Here is a 27,691-nt window from a genome sequence, read left to right as displayed (position 1 = left end):
ACAAGAAATAGGGAAACTACAACAAGGTGCACAATAATCAAGTTGTTCAAAACCCCTGATAAAGAGAAAATCTTAAATATAGCCAGAGAAATAAGACATCTTATGTGCAGAGAAACAAGAATGAAGATGGCACCAGATTCCTTGTTAGAAAGAATGCAAGTGGGAAGACAGTGGAACAATTATTTTGAAAGTACTGAAAGCAAAACTGTCAACCTAGAATTCTATGTTTAGTGAAAACACCTTTCAAAAATGAATGCAAAATAAAGATGTTTTCAGATATACAAAAGCAAAACGAATTAATCACCAGCAGATCTGCCCCATAGGAAAGCTAAAGGAAATTCTTTAGGCAGAAGGAAAATTATAGCAGATGGAACTAAGGGTCTATGCAAAGTAATGAAGAGCATCAAAAATGATAACTACATGGGTCAATATACAAGATAGTTCTCATTATTTAAATCACTTTGAAAGTTAATTGACAATTTAAACAAAAATAATAACAAATTTACTATAGGGCTTATAACAGATAAAGTGTATGATACCACCAACATAAAAGCTAGAAAGGATAAATGAAGTATATTATATTAAGGTTCTGATGTCATTTTCAGGTTGTGGTAAGTTAAAGAATGAATAAACAATGAAACAATCACTAACCAAAAGAAAGTTGTAGATACTAAGCCAAAAGGAGAAAACATGGAATCATAAAACCTACTCAGTTATCTAAAATAATGCAGAAAATAAGAAAATGGGGATAAAGAACAGATGAGACAGAGAACAAACAAGATGAAAGGCTTAAATCTAACTGTATCAGTAATCACACTAACTGTAAATTATCTAAACACCCTTATTAAAAAGCAGAGATTCTTAGACTGAATAAAAGAGTAAGACCCAATTCTATGTTGCCTACAAAACATGTGCTTTAAATATAAAGATGCAAATATATTAAAAGTAAAGGATGGAAAAAATATACCATGTTATCTCTAGTGAAAAGAAAGTGTTAGTGGCTGTACTAATATCAGACAAAGTAGATTTCAGAGCAAAGAATATTACTGGAATAAGGAAGGTCATTTCATAATGATAGAGAGGTCAGTTAATCGAGAGGACCCCTGAAAGTTTATGCTCATAATTAAATCAGAGCTTCAGAATGCACAAAGCAAAAATTGATAGAACTACACGTAGAGATAGATAAAATCATAATTATCTTTATGGTTTTCAATACGTCTCTTTCAATAACTGATAGAACAACTGGAAAGAAAATCAGCAAGGAGGAAAGTAGCCTTGAATAACACAATCAACTAACTTGACCTAATTGACATTCTGTAGAACTTTCCACCCCCAAACAGCACAATATGTTCTTTTCACATATAACATTATTTTGAACATAAAGCATTTACCAAGACAGGCCATATTCTTGGCCATAAAACAAGTCAATAATTTCAAATGATTAAAGTCATGTAAGTATGTTCTCTAACCGCAATGGAATTAAATTAAAATCAATAACAGAAATATAGATGGAATATCCCCAAATATTTGGAAACCAAATAACATACTTCTAAATAACACATAGGCAAATAAAAAATTCAAAAGGAAAAGTAGAGGATTTTGAGTTGAATTAGAATGAAAACACCATGTCAGAATTTGTGGGATACTGCTAAGGCAGTGCTCAGGGGGAATTTATAGCACTAAATGCTTTTATTATAAAATAAAAAAAGTATCAAATCACCATCCTCAGTTTCTATCTTAAGAAAATAGAAATATTTGTGCAAATTAAACCCAAAGTAAAGAGAATTAAAGAAATAATAAATATCAAAGTAGAACTCAATGAAATAGAAAATGGAAAACATTTTGAGTTAATTGATGAAATCAAAACCTGATTCTTTGAAAAGATCAATAAAATTGATAAATCTCTAGCCAAACTAGTCAGGAAAAAACAAGACACAAATTATCAATATTAAGAATGTTGGTGACGTTACAACAGATTCTACAGATATTAAAAGGATATGAAGACAATATTATGAACAATTTCGTGACAATACATCTGACAAAATGGACAACTTCCTTGAAAATCAGAAACTAACAATGATCACTATAAGTGTTCTATATGTTATCACTTAAGTTATAGTTCTATATCTACTAAAGAAATGTAATTTGTAATTTAAAACCTTCTCAAAAGAAAATTTCAGGCCCAAATGACTTTACTAGTGAATTTTACCAAGGATTTAAGAAAATAAACAATTCTTTACAAACTCTAAAAGAAAATTCAAAAAGAGGGAATATTTTTCAAGCAATTCTTTAAGGCTAGCACTACACTGATACCAAAATCAGACAAAGATATTACAAAAAAGGAAAACATATGCCATTATAACTCATGGAAATATATGGAAGAATTCTAAACAAAGTTGATCAAGTGAAATACAAGAATATATGAAAAGGATAACACAGGATAAAGCGGAGTTTATCCCAGGAATGCAGGGATGCTTCTAGCATTGGGAATTATCAATGTCATTCATTCTGTTATCAAAATAAATAAGGAAAACCTTATGACCACCTCATTAAATGCAAATAAAGCATTTTGAAAAAATCCAACATCTATTCTTGATGAAAACTCTCAGCAAACTGGGAATAAAGAGAAACTTCCTGAACCTGACAAAAGGGCATCAACTAAAAACCTCCAGCTAACATCACACTTATGGAGAAAGACTAAATACTTTCTCTCTAAGATCAGGAACAAGAAAAGGATATTAATCTCACAAATTCTAATCAACGTTGTACTGTAAGTTCTTGTAGCAATCAGGCAAAAAAAAATGTCATCCATATTAGATGAGAGGAAATATAACTTTCTTTATTCATAGATAACGATTGTGTATGTAGAAAATCCAGTGGAATCTCCAAAAAACCTAGTGGAAGTAATGTTAGTTTAGAAAGGTTGTGGGACACAAGACCAAGCTACAGAATGTAATTGTATTCCTATATACTAGCAACAAACAAATGGAAATTGAGATTATAAAGAAATTACATTTACAACAGCATGAAAAATGTAAATACCTCAACATTAATTACAGTCTTAAATGTAAAACCTAAACTATAAAATTTCTAAAAGAAAACAAGTGAAAATCTTTGTGACTCAAGTTAGGCAAAGATTTCTTAAATTCAATACAACAGCTGATTCCTACAGAAAAAATTGATAAATTGGACTTCATCAAAATTAAAAACTTCTACTCTTCATATGACCCTGTTAAGAGAATGAAAAGATAAGTCTCAGACTGGGAAAAATATTTGCAAAGCATGTATCTGATGAAAGACTTTTATCCACAAGACATAAAGAACTTTTGAAATTCAATATAAAAAGAAATAACTCAATAAAAATAAATGGACCAAAGATTTGAGTAGATTTCTCACAAAGAAGATACATGGATGGCAAATAAGCACACGAAAAGATGCTCAACATCATTAGTCCTTAGAAAATAATACAGATTAAAAACCCAGTGGGCTAGTACTACACAATTAACAGAACAGTTAAAATTGAAACTGGTCGTATCAAGTGTTTGTGAGACCATGGAGCAACTAGAACTCTCATACACTGTTGGGGGCAATCTAAGATGGAACCGCCACTTTAGAAAACAGTGTGGCAGTTTCTTGTGGAGGCAGGATGAGCAGGTTGAGAGGGAGGGTGAAGGGAGAGGGTGGGCATAGGGGAGGGCGAGAAGAAAGCCTTACAAAGAAGAACAAGGAAACTTGGAGGCAACTCATCTGTTCATTATGTTGATTGTAGTGATGTCTTACATGTGTATACATGTATCACAACCTACCAAATTTTACACTTCAAATATGTGAAGGTTTTTGTACTTTAATCATATTTCAATATAGCTTTAAAAAAATATTGGAACCGAAGTTTCATCTCCTTGTTAGTCTGTGGGGGAAATCAAGCTTTTCTTTTCCTTGTATGCAGCACCTGACAATTCCGTGGTCTGAGGGTTGTAGAGTGAAGGGAAGAGTTCTTTTCTCTGAAGTGTTTTCCTTGCTCTGTATAATCTATTATCTTTAACGTGTCCCAAGTCTCACTTTATTAGTTGACGGAGCTGTTGTCCTTTTATGAGACTTTTGTGCCTTATAATTCCAGCTCTCAAGGCTAAGGCTGTCAGGTCACCAGCAATTGGCTCCCCAACCACCTGTCCCAAAGAACTTGGTTTCTACTTTAATTGAGACGTGGAGCACGTTAGGTATTTTTATTGGGTGGTGTTTGGTGAATGACAGATGCACCCTGTGATGTACTGCTGTGCACATCCTGTGTTAAAATGGGCCAATTTGTTGCTAAAACACTTAAAATGAAAAGCTCAATTTGATGAAGATATATCCTGTGCACAAAGGCTATACTGGCATTTGCTTAAATACGTATCAAGGTTCATGCGCTGAGACTAAGGACAAAGCTTATCTAAATTGTTGCATTGACAGAGCAAATGGAAGCCAAACCAGAAGCTGAAGACTTGATAGTTTTGCAGTTAGACAGAGATTAAAGGTGCAAAACTGCCCAGAGAACATTACTTACTCTAATGAGTTACTATTACTCTAATGCATTGAGATTTGTTTTCTGACATTTCAAAGTATCGATTCTATTTTAAGCTATTCCTAAACCCTTTCCTCTTTTTTCTTAATGTATCTTTATTATAATAGTGATATTTTCTTATTTTACTCACAGTACAAGAATTTTGGAGAAGGATTTGACTTTAAAAACCTAAATGAATTAAGAATAAAATAAAAGGGCAGAAACTGCTAATTTGGCTCCAGTTATCGAGATAATAAAGATCGGAAATAATATCCAAATGTTGTGAGAAGTTGGGAAATTTTAGAACTATTAGTGGCATATTTAACTAAAATGAGTTTAGGAAGCTGAATACTGGACTTAGACTGAATTAAAGTAAGTGCACAGTGGCCCAGCCAAGGAGCCCACTCAGCCGCTTTGATGTGTTGTGAACCATTCAACAATTGATCCTAATTGCTGGGGAGAGCCAAGCCGGGGTTCCAGCAGTCCTCCGTCAGTAGCCAATTCTTCCATGCTCTTTCCCTCGTGTGTATTTGTAGCTCAATAGATACTAATGTTCAATATTAATAAATGTTCACAATAAATAGTATAACCACTCTTGGCTGTTTGATCATTTATTCAGATACCCTTTTTGGAGCACCTCCTATGTGCCCAGCACTGTGCTGGGTTCTGACCATAGGATACTTTCTTCCATTTATGAAGGAATCTTATAATATAGCTTTAAAATGTATCTCCTAACAATGCGTTAGTTCAGGCTGCTATAACACAGTACCATGACTGGGTGGGTTATAAACAACAGAAACTTATTTTCTTACTGTTCTCGAGACTGGAGGTCTGAGATCAGGGTGCCAGCATGCTCACGTTCTGGTGAAGGCTTTCTTCTGGGCCACCTTCTGGTTGATCCTCATAGGCCAGAAAGAGGGCAAAGAAAGCTCTCTGAGTTCCTTTTACAAAGGCACTAATCTCATTCAGGAGGCCCTCATGACCTAATCACCTCCCAAAGGGTTCACTTCCTAACATCATCACCCTTGGGGTTAGGATTTCAACACAGGAATTTTAGGGGGACACAAAAATTCAGTCCATAACGAACGGATTATAAAGCCTCTATTTCAAGGCCAGTTGCACTGGGTACATTTTCTGAAGTTTGCATGGGTTTTTCTATATTTTTTCCATCTCCAATTCCCTCCCCGTTTAGTTTCCCCCACCCCATTGCAACTCTCATTATATGATGAACAGAACTTTTATCAAAAGACACAAGAGAGAAGAGTAGAGAGGGCTTTGGTAGTTATCATTTTGTGCCTCTAACTTTACTATGTGGGGTCTTGGTATCTGAAATACCCTCCATGAAGCATGGCCAAAGTTATCTCTTGGATCCAGGGCTGCTGGACATCTGGGTGCCAAGGAGGAGCTACCACCAGGCACCTCTACAGCCCTTGCAGTTCCTGTGACCCCCTGCTTTAGACGGATCCTACTATAGTCATTTGGTAGGGTTTAAAAGCCTGTTTCCAGGGATCAGACTATTGCAGGCCAAATCACTGGTTTAACCTGGAGCAAATCATTAACTTCTCAAGGACTCAGTTGCCTCTTCTTTGAAATGAGAATAAGAGTAACTACTTTGTAGGGTTGCTGTAAGCATTAATCTCCCGCTGTTATGATTATTATTAGTTTCCTACAATGTGCCACATACTCACTTAGGAACTGGAAGTAAAAAGGAAGAGTCAGCTCCTGACGTTAGGGAGCCACAGACTAAAGGAGAGACAGACGCTAAGCAGGATAATGATGATAATACAACATGGTAGGCATGGTGAGAGAGAAAGTGACTTCCCATTGTGTCATAGGGGTTGGGAAGACCTTAGTCAAGGCAACCTAAATAGAGAAGGGTGGTGGGCTAGGAGGAGAGGTGGTTCAGGTACCCGGAAAGGCATGAGTGGAGAAGCAGTGTGTGAGGACAGAGATGATGAGTAACTTGCTGCAGAAGCAGGAGGGGCAGAAGTTGTGGCTTAACCAGGGTCTGACCTGGAGGGCCCAGGATCTGGAACTTGATTCTATTAGATGGTAGGATGGAAGGATGTTCAACGGGGAAGTGACATGGTGGTACTGACTTTTAGATGAAATGCTTTTGTGAGGTGCTACTTGAGGGAGACAAGGCAGAGAAGCCAAGGTGGGCCTGGACTAGGATAGCCATGGTAACCACAGAAAGGAGGGAGGGATAAGGGACAGATGGTAGATATCCTCTAGGAGTGAGGTGCTAAGATTTCCAAGGTTCAGTGGAGAAGATGGATGTTGATTCTTGATGTCTGCAGTCTGTATGCCTATGTGGTGGTAATGAGGGAGCCAGTAGTAGGGTGATGGCTAAAGTGTCAGATATTGCCCTTACGGACTCAGGAAGTGCAGTGTGTGGGGTGCTTGGACTAGGGGAACAGCAGTGAGGGAGAAGAGGAAATTGGGCATAACCCCTGGTTCTCCAGCTTGAGAAATTGGGAGGAGCAGAGAGGAACAGACTGGGAGGAAAGGAAGACATGATGTGGCCGATTTTCTTTGCCCCCTGAGTCCTCCTCTTCCCCTTCCTCTGCCCTCTCCTCTTCATCTTTCTTCTCCTCTTCTTCCCTCTGGCTCTGAGCAGGCACCAGTCTGTTCAGCTGGTGCTAACTGGGCTGCAAGGAAATCCATGTGCTTCTGGAACTGGAAACAACTATGGCAGGCATAATTGGGAAGAAGGATTGCTGAGCCATTGCTCTTGAACTCCTGGGCATATTGTGTTTTTGTCCACTGGTGATGGGCCATGCCCTCTGGGGTGAGGACAGTGCCTTCTGCTGGAAACAACACTGGGATACTGACCAGCATCCACACTCATGAGTCCTGAGGAGCCCTCTGAATTCTTCCCATTTTCCTCATTTTGTTCTCCTTGACATCCCATGCTCAGCTTCTTGGATGGATTAATATTCTGTCTAACATCCTGCCTAAATGACTTTGTTTGAAGGAGGCTGCATTTCCATAACGGGCTGAAACCTAAGGGTATTTAGTAGCTCAGTAGAAGGTGAAAGGTGCTGAATTTTTAATCAAGGGATTTTTTCTTTCATTTTCCACATCACCAGGTGTAATCCTCCTTCTGCCTTTCCTTTTATCAACATTCACAGCGCCAGGTGGTGCTTCAACTAATGCGTGGTGTCGCTCAGGTCTGATTGAAAATGTGCAGTGTGGATACTGCAGTGTTGGCCCCAAATGTCCTCAGAATGGTTAAGCCAAGAGATCGACTAGAGTATGCAAAGGGTGTAGTTGCAGGCTTGAAAATATCAGATTGGGTGATTATCCTGGGCTTGGCTTTGAGAGGCGAGCTCCATAGCTTGTATAAAATACGCATGACACAACTACTGAGCTTTTCTCCAGAGGTTTAAACACAGTGCCAGGTGCCAATATGCCCTTTGCTTCCTTTCACAAGCATTTCTTTGTGAATAAAGTCATTATTTACTGCAGGAAGGGGGAGTCACAAACCTTTAAGCATCAAAATATGCTGATGCCACCTCCATCTTGAAAACAACAACCTAAATCAAGGTTTCTTGACCTATTTACTCAGCTAGCTACCATCCCTCTTCTCTGCCCCCACTTAGAGCAAAATTTCTCAGGTGAGTTGTCTTCACCCTCGGTCCCCGATCCCTTGCCTCCTGTTCTTCCTCACAGCCACTCCAGCCATGCTCTGTCCCCATACTCCACTTGAAAAGACTCTTACCAAGGTCATGGTGACCTCCATTGCTACATCCTTTGCTCAGTTCTTAGTTCTCATCTCAGTTGACTGTGAGCAGCGTTTGTTATGTTCTCATTCACCTTCCAAGATCCCCGATACTTATTGGTTTTTCTTCAATTTCACTTCCTTAGTCTCCTTTGCTGGTCCTTTTTCTACATTCTTGTTTTTGCAATGCTAAGCTCAGGTCTTTGGCCCCGCCTCTCTCTAAACTCTGCTTGTGATCTCAATCCCTTTTATGGCTTTAAATGCTCTCTATATGCAGACAATGGGAAAATTCATATTTCCAGCCTAGATCACATTCCTGAATTCTACACTATTCTATTATGTTGGCACCATGGATCGCTTACATCTCCCTTCAAGAGAGAACTTGCCCTTCAGCTGCAAGGAGTACAGTTGGCTGCCTACCTCTAGCTTCAGCGTCATCAGGATCTACTGCATCATTTGAGCTGAGGCCATGCTCTCTGTAGCCAGTCTCCAGCCAATGACTGAAGACGGCAAGGATACCTGGGCCTGGCCATCTCTGCCCAATGTGGGAAATCTCTAACGGGCAAACCTAAGTCCAGAGCATCCAATCTGCTTGGCCAAGACTTGTCAGGTCTGCCCAGGCTGTACATCTTGCCAAATCCTGCTTATTCCCCCTTTATTTATAACAAGTCTTGTTCCCAATAAACTTTATGAGCCCTTAATGCTGTCTCAGTGTCTGTATCCTGGAGAGCCCCGCCTGACAGTAGCCAACTGCCTACAGCAGCTTTGCCAGCTTGTTAGACACAGCAACATAACATATCAAAAATCAAACTCCTGTTCTTCCCCGCTCAGCCTGCTCCACAGCATCCTTCTTCATCTCAGGGCATGGCAAGTCCATCTGTCCAGAAACTCAGCCAAGAACCTTCTCTCTTCCTCTCAAAATCCACCTCTAATCCATCAGCACATCTTGGCATCTCTACCTTCAAAACATATCCTGACTCTATTCGCGTCTCTGCCTTCCCCTGCCCGCACCTGGATTAGTGCAGTACCCCAACGGGACTGCCTGATTCTTCCCTTGCCCCCACTGCCTACTTATGCAGACTGCGTATCCTTTGAAACTTCCCCTAAAGCAGACCCAAAGATAACAATTCAGGCACACGTGAGTTATGTAAGGGTTTGGTCCCAGGAGAAGCCAATAAGGGGATGAAGAAAGCAGGGCAGGGTTGGGTGTGACTTCAGCAAAACCCCAGCCCTGGCCTGATCCTGCAGGGGTGCCCTGGAGGATCATTTATGCCCTAGAGTTTGTCCAACTTGAAGGAAAGTGTGCTGGGCACTAATTAGTTACAGGCTCCAGACCACCTGGACAGATGCAAATTCCCCGGTACTTCTTGTCCTCTGTGCTGGGGTCCAGACTACAGTAGCTCGAAGACAGGTCGTCAGAAAAGAGTCACAGGTATGGTTGTTAGAAGGAAAATCACACAGCAGCCAGGGGAGGGGTGCACAGGAGGGCCCAAGGGATTGGATGAGGCCGATGATGTCTGATTCAGAAACATAAATCAGATCATGTCACCTCTTCGATCATAACCTACAAAGGTTCACCATTTCTCGTCTAATAACCCTGACCCTTTACATTGGTCTACAAGGTCTGACGTGATCTGTCCCCTCACCCCCACTATCTGTCTGCTCTCATCTCCTACTCTCTACTACTCTCCCTCATTCTTCTCCCTCTGGCCACACTGGGCTCCTGCTGCACCATGAACACTCCAGGCATTTCCTCACCACAGGACCTTTGCACTGGTTGTTCCCTCCACTGGAACGCTCTTTCTCCAGATAACTACATCATTAAATTCTCCACTGCTTCTGAGTCTTTGCCCAAAGGTCACTTCCTCAATAAGGTGAGATCTCTTCAATCTCTTGAGCCCCCTAATTAAAACTGTAATCTGCCTACACTGTGACCCATCGTTTTCCTGACCTCTGTCACTATGATCTACTTTTTCCATAGGACTTACCATCATATGACATACTATCTAATGTACTTGCTTATTATGTCTATTGTTTATTGTGTCTCTCCTGCTGCAATGTCAGCTATAGGATGACTGTTTGGTTCACTGACGCACACCAAGCACCTAGAATAGTGCCTGGCACATAACAGGCTTCTCAATAAATAATTATTGAATCAATGCTAAAGAGTAGAATAAGGATTAGATATTCCATGCTGGGCATCCTAACAACAGCTGCCACTTAAAGTGATAAATGTTTTTAAACAGTCACATTTCTCTGTTTAATAAACTAGGACGAACATGTCACCAAGGGTGATGTCTTAAGGATGCTTTGTCATGATGCTTGGTTCTGGAGGAATGAGTTAGATGCTGGGATGGATAAAGCAAATGGCCTAGAAAAAATGAGGCTCACTATTTGATCCTAAAGGCCAATGATATGCCCATGCAAGCTGCGTGAGGGCAGAGGCTGTGTGTATTTCTTCTCTGTGTACTCAGCTCTTTTCCTGTCTGTATACTTACATGCATACAGTAGCATTCAATGAGTATGTGTTGAATGAATGAATGAGTGAACATATCATCCATTTGTCTTTTCTTCTCCTATGGCCTTCTTTTCAGCGAGGGATGGAGTATATTTGACCAGTGAGACTAGTTCTGACCTAGGTTCCAAGGTCAGTCTTGCGCCTGAGGGGGATTTCACTGCGGGTCAGTCTTGGTGTGATTCTGCTCAGTTGTGTGCTAGAACTATGCTCTTCAGGGTTATGAGGACAGAACCCTGGTCTTAGAACCAGGCTTCTCCATGAACCTTCTGGACATAGGTCTTATTCTGCTTATGTTCTTTGCCTGCGTATTACCTGCAAGAATAAAGTCAGATCCTGCTCATTCAAATGGAGCCCCCTTCTCAGTCTACAACCCAAAACATGCATACATGCAGACACACACACATCACACACATTCCTGGGAATGCCTCTGTGGAAAGCATCCAGATGGCCGCTGATGGACTTTCTTCTTGCTTGCTCTCTGTTGCCTGCCAGCCTGGTTTCTCCCAAGTGACCTATTTCTGGCCTTTGAATTGATCCTATGTTGATTGTTTTCCTGGAATGTGGCTTATTTCTGGAGATTTTAGTTTTCGGTTCTTTCTCTGGCTGAACGTTCCCTCATTACCAGCTTCTATAGCTCATTCCCCAACCTCTATCTCTATGTTACATACAAAGCGGATATTATTTTAGCTTTTAATTCAATCTACCTTGTCCTGTTATAATTAACTCCTTCTCATCTGGCCAGGCAACCCTGTCATAAAGTGAGCTATATATTAGCGAAACCCAGATGTAACTTAAAAGTCCATCATCAAATTTGTGTAGATCCAATGACTCGTAGAGACAGATTTACCTGTGTTAAAATATCCATGGGGTGACTTGCTTCCGGCTCTGGAGCCCACCACCATTTTTTCATCGTGAATATCTCTAGACTCACCATTGACTTCCTGCTTTAGAATTTGACAGACTTGGCATCTGTGATGAACGCAATCAGGAATTCTGGAGCTCACAGTCCCCTTTGATCAGAGCTTCCGGTGGCATTCCCCTGTGTGCTGCATCAGTGGATTCCACATCTATTTCAGGACTGTCGTCGTTTGGTAGGACCGCTCCCTTCCAAGAATGTTGTTGGTGCAGCACATACAGATGAGGACACCTGCCATCTGCATTTCAGGAAAATGGATCATGAGAAAGAAAGATGCTGTTTAAGCTAAGGATTTGCAATTTCATCAAACTGCTTTGCAATGAGTGCTTTGCATTTTTAAAAGGCTTTATTAACAATAGAATCACTGAAATATCCCCGTAGTAAAGAAGACAGGCTAGACTGGCTTGTGTGTACATTATAAATACAGCTATTATTGAATTCAGATTTATTACAGCTAACATTTCTCTTTTGGTTCCATCATAAGGAAAGAAAATACCGGAGTCATGGGATATTGGTATAGGTAAGGCCCTAAGAGATCATTGTTCAGGAGCTTTCAAATTGTGTGTCTGGCATTCCAGAATTCTCATCAGTACCTCCAGGGGTAGGACAGAGCAGGATACAGAGGGCTGAAATTTGGGACACAATGGTTAAATCGCCTAGGCTTTTGGTAAACAGGTTCTTTTTTGCCTGTTGTACATGTTAGTGTTTATACAAGATTTCCTTTGAATAAAAAGACCATTATTTTTAATATACTTTATTTTTTAGAGAAGTTTTACATTTACAGAAAAATTGTATCGAAAGTACAGGGTTCCCATCAACACTCTCACCATCCCCAGATGATTTCTCCTATTCTCGACGTCTTGCACTAGTATGGTACATTACAATTGATGAACCAATATTGATACTAATTATTATTAAGTCCATAGTTTACATTGGGTTCACTCTTTGTGTTGCACGTTCTATGGGTTTTGACAAATGTATAAGGACATGAATACACCGTTACAGTATCGTACAGAAGAGTTTCATGGCCCTAAAAAATATCCCGTTCTCCACTTATTCATCCCTCCCCTAATAAACTTGGCAACCACTGACCTTTTTACTAACTCTATTACTTTGTGTTCTCCAGAATGTCATATAGTTGGCATCACAAAGTATACAGCCTTTTCAGGTGGCTTCTTCTACTTAGAAACATGCATTTAAGATTCCTACGTGTCTTTTCACGATAATTAATTTCCCTTTATTGTTGAATAATACTCAATTGAATGGATGTACCAGTTGGTTTATCGATTCATCTATTGAAGAACTTCCTGGCTGATTCCAGTTTTTGGCAATTATAAATATTTTCTCCCATTCTGTGGCTTATATTTTCATTCTCTTAACAGCATCTTTTGCAGAGCAGAAGTTATTATTTTGAATCCAACTTATCAATTTTTTCTCTCATGGATCATCTTTTTGGTGTTGTATTTAAAAAGTCATTGCCAAACTCAAGGCCACTTGGATTTTCTCTGTTGTCATCATCTAGGGGTTTTATAGTTTTGTCTTTTACATTTAGATCTATGATATGTTCTCAGTTAATTTTTGTGAAAAATGTAATATCTGTATCCTGATTAATTTTTTGTGTGTGAATGTCCAGTTGTTCCCGCCCCATTTGTTGAAAAGACTATCCTCTCTCCATTGAATTGCCTTTGCTCCTTTGTCAAAGATCAATTCACTACATTTATCTAGGTCTGTTTATGGTCTCACTCTTCTGTTCCATTGATCTGTTTGTCTATTGTTTCACACTGTCTTGATCACTGTGGCTTTATAGTAAGCCTTGAAGTTGGGTTGTGTCAGTCTTCTGACTTTGTTCATCTTCAGCGTTATGTTCACTATTCTACTATCTATTTCTATTCTATCCAATGCTATATTATCTGTTTCTCCTTGCATGAGTTTTGGTAGATTGTACCTTTCAAGGAATTGGTTCAGTTCATCTAAGCTATCAAATTCGTAGGCATGCAGTAATTTATAATATTTCTTTATTATCTTTCTAGTGTCACTGATCTATAGTGGTTGACTCTCTCTCATTTCTGATATTAGTAATTAGTGTGAGAGAATTCTTTTCTTCTTGTGTAGCCTGGCTAGAGGTTTATCAATTTTATTCATCTTTTCAAAGAACCAGCATATGATTTCATTAACTTTTTCATTAATTTCCTGTTTTCAGTTTCATTGATTTTTGCTCTAATTTTTGTTGTTTCTCTTATTTTGGATTTAATGTGCACTTCTTTGTCTAGTTTCTTAAGATAAAAGCTTAGATTATTGATTGTATATCTTTTCTTCTTTTCTAATATATGCATTCGATGCTATAAATTTATCTTTAAGCACTGTTTGCTGCATCCCACACATTTTGATCAGTTATATTTTCATTTTCATTTGGTTAAAAAATGTTTTAATTTCCCTTGAGACTTCTTCTTTGACCCATATGTTATTTAAAAATGTGTTGCTTAATATTTATTTTCAGATTGTTCAATGTTAGTGTGTATTTAATCTTTATTTCTTCATATGGCTTCACATTACTGTCTATTGTCCTTTCATTTTGACTGGCAGGGCTCCTATAAGCATTTGTTACCTTTGCAGGGCAGGTCTAATACTAACAAACTCCCTCAGCTTTTGTTTATCTGGGAAATGTCTTAATTTCTCCTTCACTGTTGAGGGCCAGTTTGGTTGGATATAGGATTCTTGGTTGATCATGTATCTCTTTTAGCATTTCGAACATTTTGGCCCACTGCCTTCTAGCTTCTGAAGTTTCTAATGAGAAATCTTTCGGTAATCTTATTGAGGATCCCTTGTATTTGATGTGCTGCATTTATCTTGCTGCTTCCAAGACTTTCTTTGTCTTTTGCTTTCAAAAGTTTGATTATAGTATGTCTAAGGGTGAGTGCCTTTGAGTTATCTTATTGCAGTTTATTGAGCTTCTTCAATGCTTATATTTATGTCTTTCAGATAGTTTGAGAAGTGTTCAGGCAATATTTCTTCAGACAGTCTCTCTGCTCCTTTCTCTCTCTCTTCTTCGGGGACTTTTACAGTGTATATGTTGGTCTTCCTGATGGTGTCCCACAGTTCCCTTAGGCTCTATTCATTTTTATTGAATCTTTTTGGCTTTATGTTTCTCAGACTCCATAATTTCCATTTTCCTATCTTCAAGTTTGCTGATTCTTTTGTCTGCTTCCTCAAATGTGTCATTGATTGTCTCTGGTGAATTTTTCATTTCAGTTACTACACTTTTAAGTTCCACAATTACTTTTTGCTTTCTTTTTAGGTTTTCTCTCTTTATCAATATTTTCAGTTGTTCATACATCACTTTCTTGACTTTATTCACATTTTCCTTCAGTTTTCTGAGCATCTTTAAGGCAGTCGTTTTAAAGTCTTTGTCCAATAGATCCACCATCAGGTCTTTTTCAGGGACAGTTTTTGTTGATTTACTTTTCCCTTTGAATAGACCATTCTTTCATCTTTCTTTGTATGCTTTATGTTTTTTTGTTGAAAACTGGATATTGGAAATAATGTGGTAACTCTGGAAATCGCATTCTCCTCCTTCTCCAAGGATTTCCTTTTTTTGTTTTGTTTATTGTTTTCGTTTTTTAATTGTTGTAGGCTGTCTCTGTGCTGAAGATCGGCCTAAGATACAAATTTAAGTAAGATCTTCTCAGGTCATTTCTAAGCTGGTGCTTTCTCCTGACATGTGTGGTAACTTTCTAATTTCTTCTATATACGCAGTTACTTTTGAATGTCCTAATCTGTAATGTCTGGCTCCCAAAAGGGGAAAAAGAAAAAAGTGAAAGGAAGAAAATAGGGGTGCTAGCACTTTAAATCCTCTGGAAATCACTTCAGCTGGCAGTGGGTGCTTGTAACAATGGGAGGAGGTGCAACAGCAGTGGCTGCCCACCTCTTTGTCTGTACCTCTGAAATTAGAAATGGTAATTAGTGATCAGAGCACAGATTCCTAATATTTTGAGAACAGGGTCCTTTATGGCCACTTTGGCTCCAAAAAGCCACTTGAAAGCTGCTCTAGTAACATGTGTACAGCTCCCTGCCACAGAGTGAGGGAGTGGGCAATGGGTAACCACTGCTGAGCTAAAAGCTGAAAATGACCAAAATTAACCATAATTTACGATCCAAGTCTTCCCTTGGAAGTTTCTAGCCTGTAATATAGTCTATAATTCTAAAGTAGTTACACTAGACAGATTCTGACAGTGCAGTCTAGGTGGGAAGATAGTTTCATGGTGCTTCTTACTACAGATTCAAAACAATCCCAGACAAAATTATAACAGTTTTCTTTTTGCAACAATAGAAAAGCCAATCTTCAAATTCAAGTGGAATTTAAGGGGCCCTTAATAGCCAAAACAATCTTGAAAATGAGGAGAAAAGTTGGAGGAGTCACACATTCTGAATTCAAAACTTACTACAAAGCTATAATAATTAAGACATTGTGGTACTGGCATAAGGATAGACAGATGAATGGGTGAACCAAATGTGGTATATACATACAATGGGATATTATTCAGCTGGGAAAATGAATGATATTCTGATACATGTCACAACATGGATGAATTTTGAAAACATTATGCTAAGTGAAATAAGCCAGACACAAAAATACAATTATTGCATGATTCCACCTATGTGAAATATCTAGACGATGCAAACTCATAGATACATAAAGCAGATTAAAATTTACTAGGAGCTGGGGGAGGAGAGAATGCTAAGTTATTGCTTAATGGACACAGAATTTCTGTCTGGAATGATGAAAAAGTTTTGTAAATAGTGGTGATGGTCACACAACATTGTGAATGTAATTAATGACACTGAATTGTACACTTTCCCCTCCTCCTCTTTCTTCTCTACCTCTTCCCCTTCTTTTTCTTCCTCTCCTTCTCCTCATCCCCCTTTTCCTCCTCCTTCTTTCTGTCTTCCTCCATCATCTTCCAACAGCTTTATTGAGTTTTTTTAATATTATAAAATTCATTCATTTCAAGTGTACAATTCAGTGATTTTTAGTAACTTTACCAAGTGATGCAATAATCATTATAAGTTTTAGAATAGTTTCATTCCCCCCAAATGATCCCTCATACCCTTTTACAGTTACCCCCCACACCTGCCCAATTCCTGCCCCAAGTCCCAGGAAGCCACCAAAAATATATTTCCTCTCTATATAGCCTTTCCTTTTCTGGGCATTTGAAATGATATTATAAATGGTGGTCTCTTGTGTTTAACTTCTTTCACCTTGGATAATCTTTATGATGTTGGTCCATGACATAGCATGTGTCAGTACTACTTAATACTGTTCCATTACAAGAGCTATATTACATTTTATCTATCCCCTGCCCTGTTGATGGACATTTAGATTGTTTCCATTTTCGGCTATTATAAATAATGCTGCTATAAAGATTTGTGTGCAAGTTTCTGTTGTGCATATGTTTTCACTTCTCTTGGGTATATATATAGAAGTAGAATTGCTGGGTCATATATGAAAGTTTTGTGTTTAAGTTTTTGAGACACTGCCAAATTGTTTTACAATTTAGCTGCATCATTTTACAATTCCATCAGCAGTGTATCAAGTTCTGGTTTTCCCACATCCTTGCCAACATATGTTATTACCTCTTTTATTCATTATAACATTCTAGTATGTGTGAAGTGGTAATTCATTGTGGTTTTAATTTGCATTTCTCTAATAACTAATATTATCGAACATCTTTCTGTGTGGTTCGTAAGCATTTATGTATCTTTGGTTAAATGTCTGTTCAAATGTTTGTCTACTTGTTGATTCTGTTGTTTGTCTTATTACTGAGTTGTAGGTATCCTTTTAAGTGGATGTAAGTCTTTCACTAGGTATGAGTTTTGCCAATATTTCTGACTAGTCTTATGGGAAGTTTTTGGAGTCTACTGAAGGTGGGCTAACTTTGGGAGGAGCCCTAGAACACAGGGCTCCACACGCTATGGCACCCACGGTTCTTTTCTCACAAACAGCACTTCTTCTAGTAAGGTCTGGTTATGTGACAAGTCAAGCTGTTTATATTGTCGAATGGATCCAGCCAGTGTCTCTTGGATGCCAGGACACCGTGCTCACATTGTTCCTGGCTAGACTGGGAGGTGGGGGGAGGAGGGAAATGGCTTTTTCTATCAACTGGCAACAAAACAAGCTCTCAGAGAAATCTTCCAGCTGGTTACAAATAATTTTGATAATTCAGGAAAAAATGGCTTTGAATATACATACAATATTTATTTCTTATTGGTATTTTACTGAAATCTCCTGAAGTACGCAGCCTGTAGGCATACAGAGCACCAGTGTGCAGGCCTGCTTGCTATCCGCTTCCTTCAGAACAGGCCTTCAACATCTGTCAGACAATCTGCTTCAAAGTCACAACTTTCTTCATTGACTCTGACCTGATTTGAAAGCACTTATTCTTTTGTGAAAACAATATTTTTCAACGTGTGAAAAATGAGCATAGAATCAACTGTTTGAAGTAAAAAACAATCCACCCTGGCTTTTGGAATATGCACAAATATGGGTGTTGACACAAAGCTTGGAACTCTTCTGGTACTAATGTGATCCTCATTGCCTTTTCTGAGTATGTAGCTACCCAGAGACTGATGGACGGGTTCTCCACAGTGTTCTTCTCTTTCTCCCTTTGTGTCAGTTTGCCACCTAAAACAATTAAAATGAATAGCCTCCTAAATGTGATTAGCATCCTGATACAAACAGCATCTAAATTTCTACCGAAATTACAAGCCAGGTGCATTACTTTCTCACTTTTCTCAATCTACTTCCTTACTTAACTTTGACCATCTCTCTTCTCAGTGGGAACGTTCCACAGAAAAATATATAGGGGGCTAAAGTTTCAGAGAAATCTTGTGGAATTCAATGAGATGAGCCATGCAAAACTGTAGCTCTTCAGGGAAAATCTAGGCTATTAAAATGCATTAGGCCAGTACAATTCTATTCCATTCATAAAATTTCCATTGTCTTGCGTGAAATTTATGGAGTCTCACTTCTTTCCTCAGCAGCAAAAACCTATTTTGGAGTGGGGAAGAAGGCAAGTGCCCCAGCAACATACTCATGTAAAATCCCCACATTCCAGAAAGGGAAAAAAGGTTATAATTGTTGAAATCACAATCACATTGTTAAATGTATATGAAAACAATTACGTATGTTGTGACATATAATTCCTGTTGCTGTTTTTGTTGCTCTTGGTCAGTAGAGGGCCTTCATTTTACATAAAGTTAGAAAATATAAACAAAGACACAATCAGCAGAACGATCTACTCCTGCTCAAATTACCAACACACACCACCCCCTTCCCTTGTGGCCCTCCCATTTCTCTTTTTTTTTTTTTTTTAAGCATTGATCTACAACTAGTACCCTCAGAATTCCCTTGAAACAAGATTCTCGTGAAAATCAAATCAAGATGGAACAGAAAAAAAATGGTAGAGATTATTCATACTTCTGGCCTGAATTCTTTTAGGTATTTGGCATTTCTCTTCTTAAAAGAGCTCAAAATTGCTTCTGAATATTGATTTGCACCAACAATACCCATGTGAAGAATAGTGGAGGTAACGAATCACTCAGTGTTAGATCCAGGAATACTGAGTCATAGAAAAAAACACAATTGTACCTTACCTTAACTGTGGATTCTCAAGAAGTTTTTTATTATGCTTTAGTAAACTGAATCATTTTAAATACACTAAGAGGTCTGTATGTTTAGGAGCACGTTACAGCGGATTATAGAAAGTGATCAAGCACAGTATTTCAGGGTTGCTTAGTGTTCTGATTGATTTGTTCTGTGAGTCTGGAATTTAGAATGTGTCTCTTGGATTTATAAGATGGCTGCTCCTTTCTGTGCTACAGGGGATGACTTCACACCCATGGTGGAGGTGTGGGGGGCAAATAATGAGGGAATAATGGGCTTCGAGGTCTCATGACTTGGGAGTCATCTGCTGGCCCCTTGTCCTCTCCAGCTGATGATCCACGGGGAACTAGACCCAATAAGTGATCAAAGAGAAAGTGTCATCATCCTGAAATCTTCCTTAGGCTGAGCCCTTGCTGGAGACCAACCAAGCTGAGATCAGGATCTGATAAACATCTCAAAGCAGGGCCAAGTTTTGACTTTATGGATCGAACATATTCCCTTGTGCTGTGCTCTGGGGAGGGTAAGTTCTCACATTCTGGGGCTTTTGGGGTGCTGTATGTCTATCTGTATCTAAATCTATGTTATCATCTACATGTCTGTCTGCTCCCTCTTATCTGACACCTGTTTCCTCAATCTCCCCAGTCTTTCTCTCAAAATCCTCTTTACTCATTACTCTCAACTTCCCGCTATCAGTCATCTCCACTCCTCCTCCTAAGAGAAAGGAGTCGTAAATCCCTGGCCCCTTCATATAGCTTAAAAACCCTAGCAGTTCAGAATTTGGACACAGGCTAATACATATTTTCCTATACCCAGATTTTTCTGGCACTAGATAGGACAAGGATGGGTTTAAGGAAATGGTTATGCTCTGACTCTGGTTCTGTTTATTTACTAGAGAGATCTGTAGCTGGTTGACCTAAGATCTTGTCAGATTTATTTTCTTCCTGGGAAAACAGTCTAGTCTCTTGAGGAAGTCCTGTGACTTGATTAACATAATTTTGAACAAACTCCTTATAAAATCACTTCTTGGGAAATAGTTACTGAGCATTTGTTTCCTTCCTGAGTTTATTTATTCGACCAGAGGCCCCCATGTTGCAGAAAACAGCTCTTACCTGTCCAGAGTGGATGGATTCTCACTCGTAACAAAATGTCCACGTAACTGGTGTGGGGAGCTGGAGAAGAGTTCTCAGTTTGTCCTTTCCTATATGTGATGCTATGGCCCCCTTCAACTCCTTAGAGTATAACAGGCCATTTTGTTTTAAAGTTTCAAATTGGCCCCTTGTGAACCCCCAAGTGCAGATGAGCAGGAACTTGAGCTTCTCCAGGGATCAACCATTTGTTTAAGAAGTCAAGGACTTAATCTACAGAGACCAGTCCTGTTTGTGGTCCTTTGTCAGAATAAGCGCAGAATCTAATCAGTTTGCTGTCAGGGCCCTATTGTCCTAGATCCTGGTTGCCATTGTTTTGGGGCTGTGAGGAAGGCATTGGTGATGCAGATAGCTGCAAAAGACACAGGGTTCTTTGTGAGCAAGTGGCCCCGTCTCTTTAGTGTCCTGCTTGGCCAGGGATGTGACATCTTGGGCTCCTCTGGTTACAGCCCTTCAGGTGATATTTATTATGCTAAGCCACCCCTTTGGGCATTGTTGGTCGACCACTCACCCTCATTTCATTCCTCTTTTGCTATGCTCTAGCATCCTTTCTTTTCTATTCCTAGAACCTGTAAGACTTATTGGCTCCTTAGAATATTTGCACAAATGATTCCTCTGCCTGGAAAGATTTTACCCCTCATATTTGTATTGCTGGCTCATTGTCACTGAGATCCCTGATGTCATGCATGGCAGAACTCTACTTTAATTCTCTGCGTTTATCACCATCTAACTTGTGTGTTTGCTGGTTTGTTATTTTCTACCTACTTCTCCCAGTAGAAGGTAAGCTCCTTGGGAGTCCAGACATAATGTGTCTTTTAAAATTCTGTATTCTCAGTTCATAGAACAGTGGTTGGTATACAATAGTAATTATTAGCCATTTTTAAAAACCAACTGGAAATGAAGAGAAGGGGCAGAAAATTTATGGAATTATATTTATAGGAGAATAATTTTTTGTAATTTCTCTAAATAAATATTCTTGTCTTCCTCCATTCCTCTGCTCCCTCTCTCCTGCTCTCTCTCCTTCTTTCCTGTCTTATTTTTCTTAACTTGGTCTTTATATGTACACTGTTTAAACATGGAGGCAGGTAGACCCCAGAGAATAACATGGAAAAGCTAGGCATTGTGATTCATGGTTCTTTGCCTATTCATTCTAAACCAACCTCAACAAATTCATAAAGAGTTACTTACAATGTTGTCATCTCGTTGTAGATTATATATTTTAGATTAATCAAATATAGATAGTTAACAAAGGCAGATAGTTCTACATGTCTTATAATGCAAGATGTCTATTTATTCTGATATTTATCTCTGTATTTCCAAATAAGATTATATTTTTATATATTAATTTTAAAAATTTTATATACCATCTAATAGCACCCAGCTCTGAAAGATTAGTATTTGGTTCTCTTTCACTTTTCTTCTCTCTCCCTTATGTTTGCCTCTTCCATCCTCCTAATATTGCTAAATCAATATTAAGTGTTTACATTATTATGCCTTTGAAATATTATTCACAGACAAGCTACCTACAGTTCCATGATTACAAACACTCTCTTGTGCAACTTTTGGTTTTCCTGTGAGTTAGAAATTGCATTATTTCTTATTTGTTTAATTTTCTATGCACCTATCATTCGTTTGTTCTTAATTTTCTGACAAGGCTGTAAAGCTCCTCTCAATAAGATCCAAACACATCCAATAATATAATCTACCAATTCCTTTTTTTTATTTTTCCCTTGAAAACCTCCTTTCATCTTCCTGCTCCATACTGGGAAGCTTGTACTCTAAGCCAGGGATCTACAAACTTTTTCTGTAAATGACATGATAGTAAATATTTTAGACTTTTGTTGTACTCAACTCTGTTGTTATAGCAAAAAACCAGCTCTAAGCAATCCATAAATGAATGGGCACAGCTGTGTTCCAATAAAACTTTATTTACACAAACAGACTGCCATCCTGCTACCATAGTTTGTTGACCCCTGCCCTAGGCCTGCTTTCCAGCTATCATCCTGGGTCTTTTTTCCTCATCATCCTGTAAAGTCCATTCATGTCTCTGTTGTATTGAATCCTCTGTTTCTGGAGCTTATTTCTTCCTAGTTCTTGGTTTCTTTCTTTCTTTCTTTCTTTCTTTTTTTTTTTTTTTTTTTTGATGAAACATCTTTTAGTAGTTTTCTGATAAAAGTTGCATAAGAAATATTATTTTGAGACATTGGTTGAATTAAAATGTCTATATTTTCCTCCCCCACTTGCTTGATGATTTGTCTGGGTATAGAATTTTAGGTTGGAATTCAGTTGCTCACAATATGCAAAGGCATGTTCCGTGGTATTCTAGTTTCCATTGCTCATTTTAAGAAGTCTGATACCATTATGATTCCTAATTCTTTGACACTGGCTTGAGTTTTCAATCTTCTTTTTTTCCTTCTTTTCTACAAGATGTTTCAGATATGCTAAATGCTACAGGTAACGATATGAAACTACCCATGTCCCCACAACCTAGCTTAAAGAAACACAGTGGAACACAGTACACAAATTGAAATTCCGTGACCACCACTTCCCAATCTCATTTCCCTGTTTTCTTTGCAAAGATAATCATAATTGGTGTTTAAATTTTCCATGCTTTTTTACTTTTATTGCATAAGAATGTGTCCATAAACAATACATTGTCCTGATTTGTATGTATTTTAACTTCATATAAATGATATAATGTTATATATTCTGTGCTGAAATTTGCTTTTTTTCTCATTATATTTATAAGATTTATCTGTGCAGACACAGGTAGTTCCACTTAATTCTTTTTTTCTTATAATTGAAAGACATGTTTCCATCAAAGTGGCCCCCCACATAGCTATTATAATGAATGAACCTACATTAAGGTCCATTATTATGACATTTTAGAATGCTAGATACAGGATCCTAGAAGCTTCCAGAGAGAAAAATGAGCTCACTTGGCCTGCTGGACATTTATTTGTTCTTAAATCCATTCCTGCTCTTCCATGCTTCGGGGGCTAAACGCCCGCAAACTACATTTCTTAGTCTTGACAACTGGGTTCTAATTATGTTCTGCATTAGAAGACAGTGGCACAAGATTGGAAGGTGAAAGGGAGAAAATAGCCATACTGCTTCCAGCAACAGCTGCAACAGCACATCTTCACGCCCGGGCACAAGCCACTTGGTCCCTCTAGTGACCGAGGGAAAGTGCAGCTGCAGCGGCCCAGCCCCGGGTGATGGTGGCTTCCTCATCTGCATAGCACTCACTCGTCTTTGGGGGCTCTAGGGCCTCCCTTCTCTCTTCTGTCTCCTTGGTGACTAATTCCCTGTTTTCAATACAGCTCTGCTTTGTGACTTTTCCCTGACTGATCCGCTTTATTTCTGTCGTATAACTGATGAGCACTTCTAAAAATCCTCCTACCAGAAGCACCTAGAGCCTGGATGAAATATAAAAAGACTTCTTTTTAAATGCTTCGTTCCAAAAGAAATGGAGAGTAAATACAGCCCCAGAATAAAATGGAAAATGAAATTTTAAAAAATATGAAGAAACCAAGTATTGGCATTTGGAATAACTGAGCCAATGTTACTTATTGGAGGGAGTATTAGTTGGTATGCTACTGTGGACAGCAGTTAGTGGTGGCTGGAAAAGTTGAAGGTGAGGGTTCCCCAGGACCCGGCAATTCTACTTCTAGATGTACACAGCCTAGGGAAGGTCTCTCATACATGGCCGAGGAGAAATGTTCAATGAAGATCATAGCAGTGTTGTTTAAAATAGTGCAAACTGGTGCATTTATCAACAGGACAACTGATAAATAAATCGTGTAGAGCAAAAATATGGAGGACAATACAAAATTAAAATTAATGAATATGGTATGTGTCAACACTGGTAAGTCTCAAAATCATGATCTTGAGTGGAAAAAAAAGCTGTTTGTGAAAGCTTGTGATTATTGTATCTTTCTACAAAATTTTAAAACATGCAAAATATTGCCGTATGTTTTGTATGAATATATGGGTATGTAGTGAAAGTGGGAATACATGTGAAAACAGGTATACAAATAATAAATACCAAATTCAGGATATTGATTAGCTCTGTGGAGGAGCAAGAAGAATTGGGTAGGTTAGAGGTACACAGGGAGAAACAACTGATTCGGTAATGTTTTGTTTATTAAAAAAAAAGAAAAAATCTAAAACAAATACAGCAAAACTGATTTAGTAAAGCTGGAGAGATGGGGGCTATGTGGGTGTTTATTTTCTCTGCTTTTCCAAATATTTAAGTAAGAAATATAAAGTTATTAGACCTGAGAATTTACTCCAATTAAGATATTTTGAGATTAAAATTAGTAATGTATATTTTCATCTTAAATTAAAAAGTTGTGAAGTAATTTGAGATTATTTTAATTTATTGAATGAGATTTGTGTCCCTAAAATCTTACCATTGAGTTTAGCTTCAATTTCAGTGTTTGAAAATGTTCGAGATGTAGAAGGTTATGCTCAGCGCTAACATTCTCGGAGCCTGGGATGAGAGGACACATGGAGTCACACACTGAATGGCTAAGTATTTACAATTATCACTCATGCTAAAAAAACTTTTAAATAAAATTATATTGTAGCTATACCTTCGTTTATTGTTGTTGGTGCTGTCGAGTCGTCAGTCATGGCTCCTCATGACCCTGTGTACAGCAGAACAGAATCCTGCCTGGTCTTTTTGTACTATCCTTTGACCTTCCAACACTCTATCAGATAATACTCCGCTGCTATTCAAAGGATTTTCATGGCCAATTTTTTTGGAAGTGGGTGGCCGGATCCTTCTTCTGAGTCTATCTTAGTCTGTAAACTCCACTGAAACCTGTCCACCAGGGGTAACACTGATGGTACTTGAAATCCCAGTAACATAGCTTTCAGCATCATAGCACCACGCAGCCACTACAGTATGACAACCCACAGATGGGTGGTGTGGTGCCCCGACTGGGAAATAAACTCCCAGCAGTGGCAGTGAGAGCACTGAATCTTAGCCACTAGACCCCCAGGGCTGGCTCTATACCATCATGGTGACAAATAATGTATTTTTATATGCATAAATATTTGTGAAATATTAAAAGTGACTTTAGTCACCTTTAGTTACTAATTACTGTTACATATGTCTGGGTATTCAGTGTGATGAGGGTGGCAATATTTGGATGTAAGTGACAAAATAAAGACATAATTCATAAATCAATAAATTATTTTTCTTGCCATAATTTCAGCAAAATCTCTAATTTTATAATAAAAATTGTCACATAATTTATGATCTGTTGCAATAATGACCCACAAGCTTGAAAAATAAAAATAATCATATTCGAAGTGAACAAATTTTATTATATTTTAGTCAAAAATACAATTAAAATTAACACAAAAACCTGAAAAAATAAAAAAGTTCTTTCCTTCTAAAATATCTTAAGATTTCTACTAAAAATAAAAGAAAAATGCAAATCGTATGATCAAAATTTTAAAATTATATAAATGGAATGTTTTTTTACTTTTTGAAAAGTGAATTAAATCTGATTAAATTTTTTATAAAAATAAAACTTTTCTCAATTCCAGCGCTCAAGGCTCTTCTCTTTGCCAACATCCAAAGAGGGCTCACACTTCACTTATAGTTAATCAGTACCCACAGCCATTCAAATTTAAGCTTAATACAAATTTGTTTAATGCTGCAAAATGGTCCTCAGCACCAAGGGCAACTGTTGTGAACACCCTGTTAATTTGTCCCAAATTCACTCCAGGAACACAAATTGGAGCAGGAAGAGAAGTTGAAAACCGGGAGCTGGGCCCTGTAGGGAAAGAGCGTGCAAAACTGTTGCATTCATTTTAGCTGAGAATAAAATACTAACGAGTTAATTAATTTGTTTTCATCTTCCTAAGTCCTTTTCGCCACTCCCACCCCACGTCACTGTCAAGCGTGTGCATCCTCTGTGACGGCACTTCACGGCCTGCACACCTGGGACCAGTCCGTTTTGTGAAGGAACAGAGGACAAGTGGCTTGGCCTCCAGAGACGTTAGTTACCAGCAGCGACTTTCAGGTGACAGGTCATGCTGTACCCAATCCCAAGTGACAGAGGCACCTGTGTGTTCTTTAATAAACATATTTCTTTGTGTATGTGATTTGTTGGTCTAAAGTGTGGGGCCCAATGATGGGGCTCCCCCTTTCCAGAGTCTGGAGGTGGTGTTGTTAAAAGTAACTTAAGATCAGCAAAATTCAGTCTATTTGATTTCCAAAAGTCTTAGAAAATGAATCACAAGTCTTGATCTGGTCCATCCATCTGGTATATCCTTGCAAATGAAGAAAATAAAAATACTCCGTCAATTTTTAAAAATTAAAATGAAGTGAATGTTGAAATAATAACGGATAGCCTTTTCCCAAAAGATTATTTTTTTAATCCTATTTTTGTATTTAAGGTGGTCTCAAATGATAACAGCAGTGCGTGATGCCTCAAGGACTCTTATAAGGGCCTGGATGTACCATCTCATTTAGCTCTTGGACCATCCCTGTGACGTTGTTGTCCTTTTGGGTCCAGTGGTTTTGCTGCTCATGGTCAGTAGAACCAAAATTCAAACCAGAGCTGTGCAATTTCAAAGCCCTTTCTCTCAACCACTGTCACGTTGTGGGTCCTTGAGAATACATAATTTTTATTGTAAAACATTGTGAATGTACTGAATGTCACTGACTTGTACACTTTAAAATGGTTAATTTTATGTTATGTGAATTTCACCTTAATAAGAAAAACAAATACGTGATTTTAATTTTCTTTCACTCTAAAGTAGTGATTCCTGCCCTTCCATCATCTCCACACTTAACCATTATTTCTGCCATGGAATTGTACTTTGGAGCCCTTTTAATAAAATGAAATGGCATTTTTACACAATCTTATTGATCTTATGCAAGTTAGACTAGTATTGTATGTGCAACTGTATGTGCACTCATGCACATTTACACATGCACATTTATACTTTGTGGTTGTATGTGTGGTTGGGGGGTGTTGAAGATGGGGATGGGGGAGGTATGAGATCAGAAAGTAAGATGCACATGTGGAGATACTTGTAAGTGGCCTCTGCCTAGGAGGGACCACATTCCCCCAGCTATGTTCACATAGGGTCACAGACACGTTTCTGTGCTTTTAGATGTTGCTGGAGGCTCCAGGTTCCAGGCTTGGGGCTCTGAGACCCACT

General features: G+C 38.4%; 2 long non-coding RNA genes across 2 annotated transcripts; one reads left to right on the top strand and one right to left on the bottom strand.

Annotated features, from left to right (window-relative positions):
* Positions 1 to 5,352: 5,352 nt before the first annotated feature.
* On the bottom strand, positions 5,353 to 19,506 carry LOC139083364 (uncharacterized). Its single transcript, XR_011540020.1, has 3 exons — positions 19,349 to 19,506; positions 11,714 to 11,936; positions 5,353 to 5,440 (listed from the first exon to the last, which is right to left on the bottom strand). It is a non-coding gene; the product is annotated as an uncharacterized lncRNA (long non-coding RNA).
* Positions 19,507 to 19,654: 148 nt separating this feature from the next.
* Positions 19,655 to 26,621, top strand: LOC139083363 (uncharacterized). Its single transcript, XR_011540019.1, has 3 exons — positions 19,655 to 19,878; positions 24,943 to 25,040; positions 26,387 to 26,621. It is a non-coding gene; the product is annotated as an uncharacterized lncRNA (long non-coding RNA).
* Positions 26,622 to 27,691: the final 1,070 nt, after the last annotated feature.

The sequence above is a fragment of the Equus przewalskii genome, chromosome 1 (assembly GCF_037783145.1).
Source record: "Equus przewalskii isolate Varuska chromosome 1, EquPr2, whole genome shotgun sequence".
NCBI classification, from domain to species: Eukaryota; Metazoa; Chordata; class Mammalia; order Perissodactyla; family Equidae; genus Equus; species Equus przewalskii.
The sequence above is the reverse complement of the archived record's forward strand: the minus strand, read 5'-3'. Positions and strand labels throughout refer to the sequence as shown.